This window comes from Vulpes lagopus, chromosome 16 (assembly GCF_018345385.1).
Source record: "Vulpes lagopus strain Blue_001 chromosome 16, ASM1834538v1, whole genome shotgun sequence".
Taxonomy (NCBI): Eukaryota; Metazoa; Chordata; class Mammalia; order Carnivora; family Canidae; genus Vulpes; species Vulpes lagopus.
The window spans coordinates 53,325,900-53,345,811 of record NC_054839.1 but is presented as its reverse complement, the minus strand read 5'-3'; positions in this window follow the sequence as shown (position 1 = coordinate 53,345,811).

The window sequence follows — 19,912 nt, the reverse complement described above, 5'->3', positions numbered from 1 at the left end:
TACCTGCATCCTCATGTTCATTGCAACATTATTCATAATAGCTGAGATATAGAAACAACCTAAGGGTCTATCAACAGATGAATGGATAAAGAAATTGTGTGATACACACACACACACACAGTGGAATATTATTTAGCCTGATAAAAGAGATCCTGTTATTCACAACCACTTGGATGAACCTAGAGGACATTATGTGAGTGAAATAAGCCAGCCACAAAAAGAAAAATACTGCATAATCTTATTTACATGTGGAATCTAAAAATGTCAAATACAAGGGTGCCTGTGTGGCTCAGTCAGTTAAGCATCTGTCTTTAGCTCAGGTGATGATTCCAGGGTTCTGGGATCAAGCCCCGCATCAAGCTTCCTGCTCAGCCAGCGCCTGCTTCTCCCTCTGCTGCTCCCTCTTTTTGTGCTCTCTTTCTCTCAAATAAATAAAATCTTTTTTTAAAAAAATTTAAAAGTTAAAATATCAAATACATAGAAGCAGAGAGTTGAACAGTGGTTGGGGGGGATTTGGAGAGATTTTGGTCAACAGGTACAAAGTTGCACTTATGTAGGATGAATCATTCTAGAGATCTAATATACAGCAGGATGATTATAGGTCAACAACACTGTATCAAATATTGGAAATTTGCTAAGAAAGTAGATTTCAGACACTCACAAGGAGAAGAGGAAGAAAGAAGAAGAAGAAGAAGAAGAAGAAGAAGAAGAAGAAGAAGAAGAAAGAAGAAAAGAAGGAGAAGGAGAAAGAAGGAGAAGAAGAAAGAAGAAGAAAGAAGAAGAAGAAGAAGAAGAAGAAGAAGAAGAAGAAGAAGAAGAAGAAGAAGGAAGAAGAAGGAAGAAGAAGGAAGAAGAAGGAAGAAGAAGGAAGAAGAAGAAGAAGAAGAAGAAGAAGAAGAAGAAGAAGAAGAAGAAGAAGAAGAAGAAGAAGAAGAAGAAGAAGAAGAAGAAGAAGAAGAAGAAGAAGAAGAAGAAGAAGAAGAAGAAGAAGAAGAAGAAGAAGAAGAAGAAGAAGAAGAAGAAAGAAGAAAGAAGAAAGAAGAAAGAAGAAGGAAGAAGAAGGAAGAAGAAGGAAGAAGAAGGAAGAAGAAGGAAGAAGAAGGAAGAAGAAGGAAGAAGAAGGAAGAAGAAAGAAGAAGAAAGAAGAAGAAGAAGAAGAAGAAGAAGAAGAAGAAGAAGAAGAAGAAGAAGAAGAAGAAGAAGAAGAAGAAGAAGAAGAAGAAGAAGAAGAAGAAGAAGGAGAAGAAGAAGAAGGAGAAGGAGAAAGAAGAAGAAAAGTAACTATATAAAGAGTTGTTAATTAGCTTGACTGTAGTAATCATTTCACTTTGTATATCAAGTCATCATGTTGTATGTTGTGCATCTTAAATATCTACAACCTTTATTATGAATTTGAAATAGAAATAGAAATGTCTTTTTTTAAGATTGATTGATCGATTGATTTTAGAGAGAGAGTGTGTGCAGGGGGAGGGGCAGAGGGAGAGAGGGAATCCTCAAGCAGCCTCCCCACTGAGCTCAGAGCCTGACGTGGGGCTCGATCTCACAACCCTAAGATCATGACCTGAGCTGAAACCCAGAGTCCAAAGCTTAACCGACTGTGCCACACAGGTGCCCCCAAAATAGAGATGTCTTCAGAGCTCTGCCTCTGTCTCCACCTGCTGGACAACTGTTCTCCAAAAAGGTTAGAAGATGGTTGCCAGCTTAGAACCCCAGTGGAATGAAAGTATTTTCCAATAATTCCAGCAGAAATGTCTTCTTTGGGTTATGTACCTCTTCCTAAATTATTCTTGGATCATGTGGCTTCTTCCATGGCAGGGGAGACCTGTCTCAGGTTGCAGAACATATTCTCCATAAGAGAGAAGCATTCAGATCCTAGAAGGATAGAAATGGATGTTGGACAAGCGAAAACATGCAAGGTCTCCTATACCGCCTTGAGCCACATAGGAGCCAAACCTGCAGAAACTTGCAGCAAATGTATCCAGGGCTCAGTCTTCTAAATTTCATATATTTCCAACAAGGGCAAAAAGAGCTGAAGCCATGTGCTAGATACATAGAGCCATAACAAAGTGGCACTCTCTTTTTTTCTATAGTTGGATAAGGCTCTTCCTGCTTGGTGAAGTTAAATACAAATAGCCATTGGCTTTGCTGCAATCACGAAAATATTTCTATGACTCATGAGATAAATGAGAAAAATACACAGAAGAGTCAAAGTTACACTGAAGTTAGATTGTAATCACACCCTTGAGTTCTGACAACCCACTGACAAAGTTTCCTGCTGAGAGAGTATTACTGACTTCTTTTTCTCCACAGAAGGTACTTGATTAGCCTAAAGCAGATTATCTTCTCTATGGATTATCTGAGATCAGCTCTTCACACAAGTAATCAGCAGCTCACACCTCCACCACTGAGTTGTCCACTGAAGATAAAGATCCAAGAACCCAAATCTGAGGCTACGAACCATCTGATGAATGACAAATCAGCTTACTGGACACCACTTGTTCTTTCAACACTGACACTGAAGTCTCTTAAGTAGATGAGGATGCTTTTCTACAGTAAGAGGATCAAGAGTCTCTCTAGTATTGAAAACACTTTAATACCCTAATGATCTGCGGGGAAGTAGGGATTTCTGAAGTAGCCTTTCAATTCAGAAAAGAAAGGCGTCAGGCGCCCAGTGGAGTATGTGAAGCCCAGTCCAATGCACAGAACTTTCCCTGACTTGACTTTTCTCACCCTCTGGCCTCTGTGATTCCAAGGGGCCCACATCTCAGTAGCAGCCAACCATCAAAATTTGTGGTGCACCTGCCATGTGACAAGCATGGAAGCACAAAACCTGGAAGCGGCACTTCTGGGCGAGATGCTGTCGTAAGCTCAAGTTCTGAACTTTCCAACTACACCAAGCACAGCAGTGACATCTGACACATTCAGTGATATGTGTTCCGTTTAGGAGGACAGACCTGCTAAGATAATTTTAGATGTTGTTAGAAAATACATGTACACATGTAAAAACACATGGATGACTTACCAAAAAAACTAAATGTATTGTTTCCAAAGCAATGGAAAAAAAGCAGAGTTGGGGAGAAATCAAAATATATATTTATAAGATGTTAGCAGTAACTCCAAATATGACAATATCACAACCAGTATCAACATATTAAGTAAGTGTATTGATTAAAAGACAAACTATCAGGTTGAATTTTTTTTAACTCATGTGTTTTAGAAAATCCACTTCCTTGGCATAAGGGGTGGATAGAGCAAAATCAGGTATCAGGGCATCAGATAGAAAGCCATGGCTCGGGGGGATCCCTGGGTGGCGCAGTGGTTTGGCACCTGCCTTTGGCCCAGGGCGTGATCCTGGAGACCCGGGATCGAATCCCACATCGGGCTCCCGGTGCATGGAGCCTGCTTCTCCCTCTGCCTGTGTCTCTGCCTCTCTCTCTCTCTCTCTCTCTGTGACTATCATAAATAAATAAATAAATAAATAAATAAATAAATAAATAAATAAATAAAATTTAAAAAAAGAAAAGAAAGAAAAAGAAAGCCATGGCTCTTCCGGACAAGAGGAGGCAGGGCCTCACCTAAGGCAGCCCTGGGATGAGGTTAGAGGGAAGAAGAGGGTACAGGGACACGCAAAAGGGAGAACCGATGGCAATGCCAGTTGATTAGAGCAAGCTGAATTAGAGGGACTTCCTGAGGAAGATCAACAGTTTTATACTGGGCATCATCTACATGTAGGTGGTGGTTAAAAGTGAAGATATCAAATTGCCTAAAATGATGCGAGAAAGATAAGCATCAAATCCTTGGCAAACCAATTCTTGAAGGACACACGGAAGAAGAGAACCCAACAAAGGATCCTAAGACAGAGAAGATCAATTTTGTCACATAGCCACTGGAAAAAAAAAAAAAGAAAAAGAAAAAAACTTGGCAGGGGCGGGAGGTGCCACCAACATCAGATACTTTCCAGAGATCAAATAAAGCAAGAACCGAAAAGCACATGTTGGATTTTATGATAGGGAGGTCACTGGGGAGCTTTGCCCTCATTAACCTAGTGGGTCTTGATTGAAGTGTCAGATTGAATGCAAATACGGGTCCATCCACAGGGTCTCTCAAGGTTACCTTGGGTGTTAACCAGTTTAATGCCCTTAATAAAATGCCACCGCCTAGTAGCCAGGATCACACTGGTTTCTCCCTAGGCTTCTTCAAATTCCATCTTCAATCACCTTCAAACAGCTGACTCAGAGCGCAGAACTTCGAGTTCCATTCTCTGATTTATTTCCTCCCCTTTCAGGGTTTTCTCACTTTTTCTCTTTCAAGGAAGGGACAAATCCTTCTTTCTTTTGGAAGGTGGAATGAATCAGCCATCCTGCTTTTATATTCAGAGCAACCAGTATTTACCAAGCAGTTTCTACATGTCAGGCACTGAGCTAGGAGTCTTCACATATTTAATTTGTTTCTTGTGGAGCCTGTGGTGAGGCGGGCAGTATCATTCTATTTTGCAGAAGAAGAAATTATCCAGCAAAAGTTCACAAAATGCTGCCTTTTCTCAGCTAAGGGTAAGTAGGAGTGCTCATTCCTGGGTCAAGGAAGTTCCACCACTGTCACAATAAGCACAGATAGCATCCTATTGGTCCAACACTGTGAGCCAAATGTTGGAATTATCCATAGTTTTTTAAACATCTTTGATATAGTGTGGTAGTGAAACTGCTCAAGGAAGAAGGCTTGGGAAGGGAAGTGTCTAATCTGTTCAGGCTGCTGTAACAAAATACTATAGCCTGGGTGGCTTAACCAACTAACATTTATCTGTCACAGTCCTGGAGATTGAAGATCCAAGATCAGGGTGCCAGCATGGTCGGACTCCAGTGAGGATCCATTTATTTCCTGGCTTATAGACAACCACTTTCTCACTGTATCTTCACATGGCCCAGAGAGCTCTGGTCTCTTCACCCTCTTCAATGGGCACCAATGTCATCATGAGGGTTCTGCCCCCATGACCTCATCCAAATCCAATTACCTCCCAAAGACCCCATCTGCAAACAGCACCCCATAGGGGTTGGGGCCTCAACATACGAGTTTTGGCAAAATACAAACACACAGTCTATAGCAGGAAAGAAAGAGGACTTAAGAAAGAAGGAGGGGGAGAAAGGGACAAAAAGGAAAAAGAGATCGTGGGAGCAGCAGAAAAGATTCTGGTGCACCAGGGACTTGGGCCAGAAATGCACAACCACCACAGGAAATTCTCCTCAGGGCCTGGGCAGCACCCCAGCCAGGAAGAGGAGACAGCTCACACCTGGCTTCAATAAAGAGCCCCTCCTGCCAACCCTGCCTCGGTCTTGCAATGGTCATGAAATGCTGGGTTTTTTAAAACCCAAAATGCAACTTACCTGGCACTCTGCCACTTGAACTACAATCTCTGTATTTTTTGGAAGCAACGGATTTTTTTCTGCTCTACTCATTAACATGCTGTTTGGGGGGGGTGGTGACTGTCTGCTATTTAAGATGCAAAAAATTGAAATACCCTTTTCCAAAGAAGAGAATGCAGGTAGAAAAGCTCATTGATCATTTATTTCTCCTTGCTACCCAACACATTAATTTTTCAGTGGACTTCCAAGTTAGACAAACTTCCCACTCTCTTACATTCTGCTGACACAGGCACTCAGGAAGGACTGAGTGCCTTAACGGCACTTCTCTGCCCTCCCTCCTGGTAGCTCTGTCATCAATACCATTTGAATATTCTCTATTTTGTTGTCTATTTTATTTTTATGGGCTTGAGCAAGAGCCACTTTCATACTGGTCACTTATGGTTTCCTTAACTTTGTGATTAAGCCAGAAAAATTCGGTTTGAAACTGCATATAATTTAAGGCTTCAAGATCCAACCATGTATTTCCACTTGCCTGTGGTCCAAAATGATTTCAGTATTTCTACTCATCTTCGAGACTCCCCAAATCAGTTGATATGACCTCCCACTGCCCCACAGCAGCAGCCTAAGGAAACTGGGGAAAGACTTATTCCACCTAAGACCACAATTTCTGGAACCACTTCCTCTCCTCACTCTCCTTGACCTTTCTTCGCCATGAAGCCCCATTAACCACACCCTCCTTGAAACACTCTCCTTGTATGTGTAAGAGTAATGATTTCGCATCAACAAATTATGTTGATTATGAGTTGCAGTCTAGCACTTTCTAACTACCAGATATTGAGGAAATTACTTAAAAACCTCTGAGCCTCTGTTCCTACATCTCTAAAGGAGGGATGAAAATCACCACTTCCTAAGAGTTGTGATGAAGACCACATTTGTTGCTTGTAAAGCGTTTCCAAAGGTTCACAGTCTCCATGAGGTGACAATAGGCTGATGTTCCCCACCTCACATTTGTGTCTCCTTGGCTTGCTCCTAAGAAATGACTTCACCCAAGCCACTTCAGTCTCTAGCTCCCTGCTCATCCCTCTCTACCCTTGGTCTCTGCCCCCCACCCACCTACCACCCACCCAGACCTCACCTCTGGGCCAATAGACTGGCCTAGGACCTTACACTCACAAAGTGACCCTTGAAGAAATGGTTTCACCTCTAGGTCTCAGTTTCCATGTCTATAAAGTGAGATGCTGAGTGGGTGAATGATAAGGCAGGGTTCCCTCTTGCCCCTTCCTAAATAAGTGATTTCCTCCACCCCTTCCCCAGTTCTCCCTTTGTCCCCTCCTTCTTCTCCCTCATTTCTGAGGCCTGGAATAGAATTTGGATAGTTTACCAGATTACAATAGTTTGGTTGGAAAATGCTAGTATAAGGCTCTATCTCTAAGCCCCCACCACCTAGCATAGCTATGATGGCTTTAGAGATACAGAATGACTGGGATACTTCTGATAAGAAGGGTTTTTGAGAACTTTCTTAAGAAACTTAGCTTAGGGGTGCCTGGGTGGCTCAGTTTGGTAAGCGTCTGACTTCGACTCAGGTCACGATCTCAGACTTCTGGAATTGAGCTCCACATCAGGCTCCATGCTCAGCGAGAAGTTTGCTTGTGTGTCTGCTGCTCCCCTTCACCCCAGCCCCTCCCCCCACACACACCGTCGGCTTGTAGTCTCTCTTTCTCAAATAAATAAATAACTAAACAAAATCTTTTAAAAAAAATAAATTCAGCTTAGTGAAGGACATAACATTCATGAAGTTACTGAGGTTCTCCCTCCCTTATCAAGCTGAGCTACATATGTTAATAAATCATTTCCATGAGAGAGTAAGTTTGGGCAGCCAACAATTGGCACTAGTGAAGCAAAGTGACTAATTACTTATGCTCTATCATCCAGCAGTTCCACTGCAGATATAAGGGTATTAAACTGTACGAGAATGGTCACCATGGCAGAGATTTGAAAGCAGTCTTGGTGTCCACTGGGTGAACAGATAGATTAAATAGATGATACACATCCTGGGATACCACTCAACAAGTAGAAGATAAGAGCTAGTTGTGCATCCAGCGGCATGAATAGATCTGAAAAACAGTGATGGAAAAGAAATAAACAGAATGCAATACTTAGCACAATACCATTTACATAATTAGCAACATAAGCCCACATAATTGGTCACCATTGGATAATTCAAGGGAATCCACTCATTCATTTTGAAAACTGCTACAAGAAAGGAAAGAATCAAGCATTTAGTCTGACTTTCCTCTATGAGTTACACCGTGGATAACCAAGTAACATATCAGGGGAAGTTTCTTGTTCTAGAAGTGTTCCAGCCAATAAACAAAGAAGGAGTGCTTAGAATTAGAGTATCGCCATTTTGCAACATCTAATTGTGGCAGACTCTAAGGCAGCCCCCATTTAGCCCTGGTATTTATGCCCTTGTGTGATCCCCTCCCATGGACTATGGGTGGGACCTATGACTTGCTTCTAACCAATGAAATGCAATAAAGGTGAGAGTCTGTGTCCTCTGTGATTACATAACATAAAACTGTACATCCATCTTGCTAGCAGACTCTCTCTATTGACTGGCTCTCTTGTTGGCTTTGATGAAGTAAGATATGGAGAGACCCAGGTGGCAAGAAACTTAGGGCACCCTCCAACCAACGGTCAGCAAGGAACTGAGACCCTGTCAGACAAACCCAAGGACCTGATTTGGCCAATAGCCACATACACTTGGAAGTAGATCTATTCCCAGTCAAACCTCAAATGATTTCAGCCTTGACCAAGACCCTGTTTATAGACTTCTAAGAGACCCTGAATCTAAAGCTGCAGCTTACTCCTGCCTGGATTTCTAACTGTAGAAGAATTAATGTGTTTCGTTGCAAGCCACTAAATGGGTGTCAATATTGTTACACACCCGGTGGCTCAGTGGTTGAGCATGTGTCTTCAGCTCAGGGCGTGATCCTGGAGTCTGGGGATCAAGTCCCGCATCAGGCTTCCTGCGTGGAGCCTGCTTCTCCCTCTGCCTGTGTCTCTGCCTCTCTCTCTGTGTCTCTTATGAATAAATAAATAAATAAAATCTTAAAAGATATATAGTTACACATCCATAGATAACTAATATACTAATAAACTAAGCTTTGATCATGAATGGCTGCTAATATCATACACCAAAAAAGAGACAACCAAATATGCATATCCTGATGGAAGGACACAAGACAAACCATGAAATATTCTGGTCAAAAAAATTAAACATTATTCAACCACTAAAAAGAAGGAACTCCTACCACTTGTGACCACATGGATGAACCTTAAGGCATTATGCTAAGTGAAATAAGTCAGACGGTAAAGAAAACATACTGTGCATTCTCACTTATACGTGGAATCTAGAAAAGCCAAACTCATAGAAACAGGGTATAGATTGGTGATTCCCAGGGGCTGGGGGTGTAGGGGAAGGAGGAGAAGATTGGTCAAATTTCCAGTTATAAAATGAAAAATGTCTGGGGATCTAATGTAGAGCATGGTGACTATAGTTAACAATACCTTATTATATACTTGAAAGTTGCTAAGAGAGTAAATCTTAAATCTTCCTATCTCACCTATGCACACACACACACACATAAAACAAAAAACTATGTGAGGAGATAGATGGGTTGACTAACCTTGTTGTGATAACCACTGCACAAGCATACTTGTATCAAATCATCACTTGTAGACCTTAAACTTACACAATGTTATAGGTCAATTATATCTCAATAAAAACGAGGGGGGGATGAATATGAAATGGACAAATAAGAAAAGAAGAAATGAACAAAAAAAGTCAATGAGGGCCCTACCAGAACCAACGATGACAGTGGGTTATAAACAGAAGAGTAGGATTAACTCTTCGCCGTTGAGTTCAAGAGAAAAGCAGTTTTTCCAGGGCTTCTCCTGTCCGCCCTTTCCCAGCCTGCCCTTCTCTGGAGCCTGACTCTAGGACTGTATTTCTCTCAGGCCCATCCACTTTCATCCAGCGCCTCCGGAATCCATCCCCACCCACCTTTCCACTGCCAGCTCCCACATCCCAGTACAGCTGTGCATCACCAGAGTCCTTCAGTGGTCTCCTGTCCTCCTTCTACAACATTCTCTCCCTGCAATCCTCCTCTTCGGCCTCCACCACGCACCGACTACATGACGGCCATCTAATACAACTGCATCACTGCTCTGCTCAAAATCCAATGCTAGTTTTCTGGGAACCTACAAAATACTGTTAAAATTCTCTTCCTAACATCGAGGCCTTTACCTATGGTCTGCAACCCCTTTTCCACCGTTACCTCCCACCACTCCCCAGCATGAACTCAATCCCACCTCCCCTTCCTGCCCTGCATCCCCATTCCCCAGCTTCGCCAAACCAAACCAACCCACCCACCAGCCCTGAAGAGCAAACGGTGCTTCGCCCTTGACTTCTTTCTAACCCTCTCTTTAGCTGGCACACAAACCCTCTTTAGCTTTGCCCCAAGAAGCTGGGCTGCTGATCTGATTGGGTTACGGGTCCCATGCCCGTAGAGTGCCACTGGCCCTGTGGTCTATGGCCCAGTGGTCTATGGCCCAGTGCCTAGTCTCTGATGCTGTGGCCATCCATTGGCTGAAGCCCTTAGCAGAATCTGGAGCTGCTATCCCAGGGCAGCTTGAGTCCCAAACTTGCAATTTTGAGGATTTGCTCAGCTCTCACCTCTGAGACAGCAAGAGTAAACTGAGCTAGGACTGCCCGGCTCTGGGCCAATCCAACCATCTCTCTCTCTATGTCCCCTCTCCTATGTAGGAGAAGTAGGCTGTGAGCCGAAACAGGTCGCTGCTCCCCCGGGACAGAGAACCCCCGCAGGTAATCAAACAACCTGATTGCGGATGACAGAGAGCGATGGTAAAGCCTAGGTCAAGCACTACAGTGAAAATTACAAATAGTCAAATTACCCTTGAAACTTTCTTAAACCGTCCCTAGAATATTGCCTAGAAAAAAAGGCTCTGGGTGTATAATCCTGTGTCCATCCTCCCAATTCTTTGTACCTGTTTCTCCATGACCTTCAATTAATTCTTCAATTTATTCATCGAGGGTTCCAAGCCCTCTGTCATCACCCTCAGCCAATCCTCCTGAGCAAAGTGCTTCCCTTCTTAGTGGGCGGCTGGAAAATCATTAAAAATCACTTAAAAGAAGGAGAAGGGGAAATTGGAGTGGAGTGGGGGAAGATCAGGCCGCAAGGGGAACATCAGGTGTGTTCAGTCTGTCATAAGTAATCAGAATGCTTGTGGTTGGTACACTTTTCCATATGCATATTATACTTCAGTTGTGTGTGTTCATTTATTTTTATTAATTTTTAATGATTTCTTTTTTAAAGATTTTATTTATTTATTCATGAGAGATACAGAGAGAGAAGCAGAGACATAAGCAGAGGGAGAATCAGGCTCTCTGTAGGGAGCCTGATGTGGGATTTGATCCCAGGACCCCAGGATCACGCCCTGAGCCAAAGGTAGATGCTCAACCACTGAGCCAGGCAGGGGTCCCCATTTATTTTTTAAATACATATTCTTTCCTTGGATTTTCCAGCAAGTCTTGACTATTTCAGGCTTGAAGCTCAGGACCCATCCATCACATTCCACAGAACAGACAAAGCTCTCTCTCTCTCTGTTTCACTCCCCACCTTTCCCCCCCACCCCACCTCACCCCACTAAAGCCTCCCTTTCTCTGTTTTCTTTTACCCAGTAGTTGAATTCTAGTCAATTAAAAGAGAATAGAAGGAAAGTCCATTAGAAAAAAAGTTTCCACCACTGATTTGCTATGCATTCTGACAAAATTGCTTAACCTCTCATATCACACCAGTTTCCTATCTGCAGGGTGGGGGTTATAACACCTACTAAATACCATTTCACAAAGCTGTTAAAAGAAGATTAAATGGTGTGTCTATAAATTGGTTAGAAGAGTCCCCGACTCCTAGTTAGCACTCAGTGATTTTAAGGTTTTTGTTTTGTTTTGTTTTGTTTCAATTTCTCATTTGTCACTTTTCCCTGAGCATGTATTTCCATGGGGAACCTCATCAGGAGGAAGAGCGCAGCATCTAGACAAGAGTCATGACTCTGGATCCCTCAAGCCAAGACAATCAAGTAAGACCCAAACCTTAAGAACTCTTCCAACACCCTTTTCCCACCCAGACACCCCTAGTCCTCCAGACCCTGCTGCCATTCACTTCTTCAGGAAGGTTTCCCTAACCACTCCAGCCCCTGGGCTTTCTCCTTCCTATGAAGGCTCTCTGGGAACCTCTATGGCTCACCAGCTCTGTTGGAAAAGCCCTCCTGAATCCCTGGGACAGCGGGACTCCACCTGCAGCTGCATTCTGTGTCCTGTAGGACCCAAGGGCTAAGTGAAAGACCAGAAGTCAGCAGTTTGCCTCTGGTCTCATCTCAGCTTCTTTCTTGAATCCTTACCCTCCTCTTTAGCCTCCTTCCCCCTTCCTGGTACATAACCAGAAACTTCCTCCATCTTCTCCCTCCTACCAAACCAGCAAGATTCTGTGACCACTCATTCACGCTTGCTGGTTGTCTACTTACACCTTGTCTGACGTTTAGTCACACTTTCTGGGCACCTCAGCCAGATGTTCATGTTTTTGAAGCCATAACTATTTGTGCTTGAAGTCACTTGACCCTGTTTGCAGAATGGTAGCTTTCTTCCCCTTTAAGACATTTCAAACATCAGTAGAGTTAACGAATTATTTGGAAGAATACTCTGAAAGTGATCTAGTCCTTTGGTGGACATCCCAAACTAAAAATAATTTGCATTTTGTTGAGCTCTTACTATGTGTCATTCCTGAGATGCTTGGTATACATCAACTAACTAAATTTACAACTGATGAGATGATTACTGTTTCAATTTTATAGATGAGAAAACTGACACTTGGTGAATTAGTTACAATGACCAAACCATAGTCATAGACTGTGTGTCTCATGGGAGGAGATCCAGAACTACCCAACCCCTAAAACCACTCCTTTTGAGTGACTGTGTGGAGGGCAGCACCAGGCCTCTCCTTCCTATTCTATCCCCAAATATCTCTTGTCTCACATCTCCCTGGAGAGCTTCCTGGGATGCTGGAATTGGGGAACCTTGTGACTCTTGACTTCTTCTGGGCAGCCTGGGTACGTGGCCCAGATTTCTTCTCCAAACCTCCTCACACCACTTTCCCCATTCTCTGTGTCATGCCCTTTCATTCATTTATCTCTTCAATTACCATTTACTGAAAATCTACTCTGTGTCAGCTGGTAGCACTGAATTAACAAGACAGATGCGGTCCTTGCCTTATGTTAACCCACAGTCTGGTTCCTTCCATAGGAAACATTTTATTGTGCTTTGCTTTATTGCAGTTTGCAAATACTGCATCTTTTATGAATTGAAGATTTGTGGCAACTCTGCACCGAGTAAGTTCATTGATGCAATTTTTCCAACATATCTGCTCACTTCTTGTTTCGGTGTCATGCTTTGCTAACTCTGGCAATATTTGAAACATTTTTATTATTATCGTATTTGTTATGCTGCCCTGTGAATAATGATCTCTGACGTTACTATTGTGATTATTTTGGGGCTCCACCAACCACACCCATATAAAATGGCAAACATAATCAGTAAGCATTGTGTGTGTTCTGACTTCCCCACTGGCCAGCCTTTCCCCTGTCTCTCTCTTTTCCTTGGGCCTCCCTAGTCCCTGAGATACAAAAATACTGAAATTAGGCCAGTTAGTCACCTTACAATGGCCTCTAAGTGTTTAAGTGAAAAGAAGAGTCAATCCATGCAGCAAACTTCATTGTCGTCTTGTTTTAAGGAACTGCCACAACCATCCCAGCCTGCAGCGAGCACCAACCTGATCAGTCAGCAGGCATCAACAATGAGGCAAGACCCTCTGACACCAAAAAGATTACAACTCACTGAAAGCTCAGATGATGGTTAGCATTTTTTTTTTTTAGCAAATAAGTATTTTTTTTTTATAAATCAAGGTATGTGCTTTGTTTTTTAGACATAATACTATGGCACACTTAATAGACTATGGTATAGTGTAAACATAACTTTTATATGCACTAGAATATTTTTAAAAATTCATTTGACTAGTTTCTACTGTGTTCTAGAACCAAATCCACATTCTTTCAAAGGAATGCCTATATTCATAATTCCCTGCTCTTCCTCCCCAACTTATTCCCAGCCAGGCAAACTCCTACTGGCCCACAAGATCCGGTTCACAATCTTACCTCTTCTTCCACCTTCCACAACTCCCCAGGGGTACATTCAAAATACTTAGCAACTAGTTTAGCAATCATAATGGACACCAGCTGTGACCTACCAGTCTACCATATGTCCAAGCTATGGTAGCTATTTTTGCCCTGCCACAACCCTGGTCAGAGTTAGTCACCCTGCCCTTGGGGGTCTTCAGCTTCTGGTCCACACAAATATTGATGTTCTTGATCTTTCCCACAGAGGGGTCTCCTGCTTTATGCTCCACCAACCCTCCACACTGCACTCACACCCACAAACACACAAATGTGCCTATCAGCTTCCAAAAGGAAGGAATCATTGTTTATTTATCCAGAAGCCTAGCAAAGCCCAAATATATAACAGTAGCTCAAATAAATCTGTATTTAATAAATATGTTGGAGTAGGAAGTAATCTGGCCTTTATCCTGGAGAATTTCCTAAAATATCACCCCTGTTCAGATCAACAACATTTCTTACTTGACACTTGAGAAACAATTTCATGTGTATTGGGCCCATTTTCCTTTATTTTAGTTATCACTTAAATATTTTTTTCATCTAGTAGACTTTATATAATACTTTGGAATGAGTGTCTATGCTTCTTATATTTCTACCTCTGGTTATCAAGTTATAAGAAAAGAGTACTGTTAGGGCTGAATTACGTCCCCTCTCAAATTCATATGTTGAAGTCCTAGCTCCCAGTACACCAGAATGTGACAGTGTATGGAGATAATATATTTAAAGAGGTCATTACATTTAAATGAGGTCATTAGGGTGGGCCCTAACTCAACATACTACTGCCCTTATAAAAACAAGAAATAAGGACAAAGACACAGAGAAAAATCATTTGAAAACACAGGGAGAAGACATCCTTCTGCAAGCCAAAGGAGAGAGGCCTCAGAAGAAATCAACCTTGCTGACAACTTGATCTTAAACTTCTAGCCTCCAGAACAGTGAGAAAATAAATTTCTGTCATTTAAACCACCCAGTCTGTGGGATTTTGTTACAGCAGGCCTAGCAAACTAATGTAAGTATAATCTCCCTTGTAGGTGAACTATTGCTGTCATAAATAACACAACTTTTCATTGTGTACGTACTGTTTCCAAGTAAATTGGAAACTTGATGTCAATGGATATGACTTTTATTTTTAGACTCTCTTATAAAACCTAGCACCATTCATGTACATAATAGATGTTCAGCAAAAATTAAGAAGCCATTTTCTAAGCCTCTGCTAGCACAGAATATATATATAGAATATATATATAGGTAGATAGATGATAGATAGATAGATAGATAGATAGATAGATAGATAGATAGATAGAATATATGAGGATATCTCTCTGTCTTCATCTATTATTCCAGGTCTTTTCAAACTCAGCCTTATTGACATTTGGGACTAGATGACTCTTAGTTACAGAGAACTGTCCCATGCGCTGTGGATCTTCAGTAGCATCCCTGGTTTCTACCCACGAGATACCAGTAGCACACACTTCCCCCTTGTTGTGACAACTCAAAATGTCTCCAGATGTTGCCAAATGTCCACTAGGATTCAAGACACTCCTAGTTGAGATCTACTGATCTATTGTGACACTATCTTTCTCCTCTTCTTGGGTATTTTGTTTAAGTACCATCTAAATCTTGGAATTCCCTAGAGAAACATGCTATGAAGCAGAAGGATAACAAGAAATGGACAAAGCTTATTGGTGGGGTGGGGTGAGGGGGCAGCTGACACATCTCAGAATACTAGCTGGTAGAGATATTTTGTCAAATTCAGCCTGTAGGAAGAACAGTCTCTGCAGTAGGACAGGACCAAAGAAGAGGCTAAAAATGTCAGATGGTGGTTTCTGCTGAGTCAGAAGCCTAGCCCTCCATTCCCAAGATTTCACCTCCCAGTCACTGGTCACTAGCTAGGATCAACATAGACAGGGAGTTATTTCTATCTGCAGTAGGATTGACTATTTTAAATGAACTTGCGGTTCCAGGCCATTTCTTAGTGGACAAATCCCCACATCACAAAAACCACCAGAGAAATTGCCACTAATCAGCATGCTTGTTAACGAGCTTAGGAAAGAAGGCGGCGGCTAAGAGGGCTGGGGCCCCAGGACTGTGGTCTCCCCTCTAAAGCTGGCCTGGCACACTGGGGCTGCAGCTGGAAGTGAACAGAGAGCTCAGTCTCTTACTTCCTAAACCACCTCTTTCCTGGAGAACCATCTCAGGTCTCAGAATCGTCCTCTGGACCCCATCAGAGACTCTCGTGGGTATAAAAATAAAATTATGGTGGGGAAGGTCATGGGGTCAGTCTTATTTACCAAGAATCTGAAAGAGCGATGGGTCATGCTCCTCCACCAAAACCCTACTCTGATGGTTTCAGTTACCTTTACCATCTAAAATCGTATCATATGGCCACAGAAGGCAGAGGCTGGAAATAAGGCAGCCTTGAGAATATGAAGGGCCTAATATGCCAAAACTAAGGGATTTACGTTATTTCCAGAATCATCATCATTTTGTCTGAGATTACTAGGTGAACCATGGATGGTATTTAAGACACAGGAACTTGATTACAGCACAGGAAGCCCCTGCAATCCCTGTCCTACTGCAATTCCTAGCAATACACTTATCTAAATAACTATAACATGAGACAATAAAGAGCTACCTGCAGAGGAGAAGGAAGCACTTTTTTTGATGCGAATCCCAATAGCAGACCCAGCAACATTCTCTGTTTCCACTTTCCGAATGACTCACTGAGCTGTTTACCATCCCAGGTGTACCAAGGGTATGGGTGAGACAAAAATGAACCGGCGCTTGACCTAAAAGGAAGTCTGTCTTGAATTCTTACTGTGGCCTGTCACAGCTGCTCCCTTTCCCTCTGCTCCACCCTGGGTGACAGATGCAAATCTCCTTCCGATTTGAGACAAGAGCACCCATACATCTGGAGTTTGAGCAAATACCCACAGGCCACAGCCTAAATATGTCGGAGGGAGTTTTAGAGGGGTCCCCACAGCTTCTCCATTCCCTTTCAGTAAGCAGCATGATGCTCACGGTTCTGTCTGTGGGACAAAGCTTGGGGTCTTGGTAAATGCAAGTTGAGTGCATCTCTTTGGAGAAGGGTAAGGCTGGCTGCCATCCACCATATGCTTAGTACAAACCACTCATATTTACCTCATTACAGTTTGCATCATCCCCTCCACCATTTTCCAGGGCATGCTGAAATGCCCATGCAAAAGTCATTCTTCCTGAGGAGTTCTGTCCCTGTGGTCCAACTTCTCTAGAAAAAGAAGTCAGCGATGGCCGCCTAGTGCTTACAGTAGCTTTACTAATTCTGTGCTAGGTTATAAAAGCCGTAGTATAGTCATTTTAATTTCTTTTCACAAACTACAGGACAAAAGAAAAAGAAACAAAGGCTGGTGCAGACACTGAGGACACAGAATATGCTACAAGCACCTGTGATGGGAAGTGGAGCTTTCCCTGCCACCTTGGGAAAGAACAGGAGAGCAGCCTTTCTTCTTTTTCCCTTTTAACACCTGCTGTGTCTCACAAGCCCTTCATCCAATAGGAAAACAGCAGGTGTGGAAAATTTAGAACACCTCTCCCAATTAAGGCAGAGCCCGAGCTGCTGTGGCACGGCCACTTCTAGAACACAGTGCCTTGTCGTGCAGAATGAAGCGTGTTTTTCTCTGATGGAGAAGTACGGAGGTCATGGGCAGGGCAGGCCAGGAAACCGACTCTGCTCCATGGGATCTTTCAGGAATCCAAGCTCTTCTGGGTTTTTTCTTTTCTTTTTTTTTTCTTTTTTCTTTTTTTTTTCAATTAAGGTCTAATTTACTGAGAGCCAACTTCACCTTTGAAGTGTACCCTCCTACCTTGTCCCCCATGCTGTTGCTCTCATCTGCAACAGGAAAGTCAGAGAGCAAGGACCCCAGCTTCTTTCCAGAGGCAGCTCACATCCCACTGAGTAGAGTTTAGTCACCTACCTAGCTTCAAGGGAGCCCAGACAACGGGTCTGCATGCCCAGCGGGACTTGGGAGGGTCTGTTATCAACAGGATGAGGGGAAATGAGTATAATTAGAGAATTGTGCCATGGCATCAAATCTTAAGGAAACTTAAGAATTAAGTTATTTTCCAATATCTTTTAACAAATAAGGTTGTAGTAGCGAACGCAATTTGCAAATCATCAACAAAGTAGAGTTTTTGTGCAGCAGTATCCACCTCTGGCATAGTCTTTGTTGCTATTTTTTGCCTATCACTTCTGGTTTTCCAAAGATCTGAAACAATTAAAAACATGACATTTTCTGTCGAATCACAAGAAACTGTTACCTCGGTGTCTTTGCTATTTTCGGGTAGCGCAATCTGAAATTCACTTTCGATGACCCCTGCAATCAAAATGAAGAAATCTGTGGCACAAGAGCCCTTTCAAGTCCAAAGCAGTTCTGCGACGCTTGGCAAGTGTCTGTAGTTCAGAGTTACCTGGTGACAACAAGAAAAATATCCTGTACTGTTTTCTGAATCACATGTTTCCCTGCCATAGGCTATGTCTCTCTAATCGGATCTTAATTTTCCATGACAATTATGAAAATACAAGGAGGGTGAGGTTTTGCAGAATGTCAATATTCCTTTAGGTAGTCATTGTTTTCAAGAAAGCATGACTAGCTATTGGCAGAGAGAACATTGTGTAAAGGAAAATAAGAAATGCTCTCAGGAGCCTTAATGAAGAGATTCTTTTTTGATGAGACTATGGAATAAATATATGATGATGTCAATTCTGAATTATCAAAGCGGCAGCTGATAGTCGATATGATGTTTTATCTGTTCAGAAAATGTCAATGCCTAGGAGCAGTAACTGCTCTGGTCCATTGGCATCATGTGTCATACTGAGTGGATGGCTTACCAGAAGCTGATAACCTACCAGCCTCAAAAGTAGTAATAACACAAACAATAATATCAACAATGATAACAGTTATAATTTCTTTAGCTCTGTGCTAATTACTTTTTTTAAAAGATTTTATTCATTTATCTGAGAGAGAGAGAGAGAGAGCACATGAGCAGGGGGACGGGTAGGGGGAGAGAGAGAGAGCGAGCATCTCAGGCACACTCGCCTCTGAGCGTGAAGCCCAACTTGAAGCTTGACCTTATAACCCTGAGATCACGAGCTGAGCTGGAACTGAGCTGAAATCAAGAGTCGACCGCTCAACCGACTGAGCCACCCGGGTGCCCCTATGCTAATTACTTTTAATGTGTTCTCTTATAATTTTTGCAATGATATTGCAAAACTGTATTTATTATATAAATAAATTGTATTTATTATAATAAATAAATACAATGGATAAATACAAATTCTCATTCAGTTCAGCCTGCGGTTGTGATGGTGAAGTAACACATCTCGAGGGCTGCTTCTTGCCAGGCCATATTCTAAGCACAGTGAAGCAGAAGTCATACCTGTGACATCCTTGCAGGGCACCTCACAGAATGAGAGCTCCATTATCCGGCAGAAGCCAGATGTGTCACAGCCACCAGGCTTCAGCCTGCTGTATGCAGCCGCTCAAGTTGTCTCAGGAAGTGTTGGTTCTGAGCATGCTAACAAGTCTAGCAGTGCTGTGGCTTTCTGAAATAAATCTGACCCCTGGAGCGCTTACTTCTGCAGTGCATCACAAGTGGTTGAAGTGGGTGACGGCCAGGCCAGAGCAGAAATGCTGGGATGACATCTGTAGCTATCAGCAGCTGGGCTTTATTTCCAATCCCGCAAATTCATCGGAAGTAGCAAAAAAGGATTTTGATCAAAATGGTATGCCCTACATCCTCGAACACTCAAAAGTGAAAACACATTTAAAGGAAGCAAATTCGAATCAAGTGCCATGAAGAGAGCTTCTGTGTCATTTTCCAATTCCTTCTCTACTTAGCGCAGTGCCTCTCCTATGGCTGATGCTCAGTAATGCCCGATAAATAGTTGTGATTGGCTTGTAAGGGTGAAACTGCCCTGCCTAGGCAGGTCCCTTGAAAGTCTTTCTCCACTGTCTGGATTTTTTAAGCAACTGGATTTATGACTAGTAAATTTAACAAAGGGATTTGATTGGCTGATTGAAAAACTGAGATGATGGTACCTACAAAGGTGGAATGGCAGGTTTTTCTGTTACAATTGTCTTTCATTAAATAGAAATAAAGACCTTTTTGCTGACAAATTGTTTTTATTGCAAGAGCCTGCATTTGGTCATCTAAAACGTAAGCTTCTGTCTGTAAACCATATTTTAATCATTTTTAGAAAATCATGACAC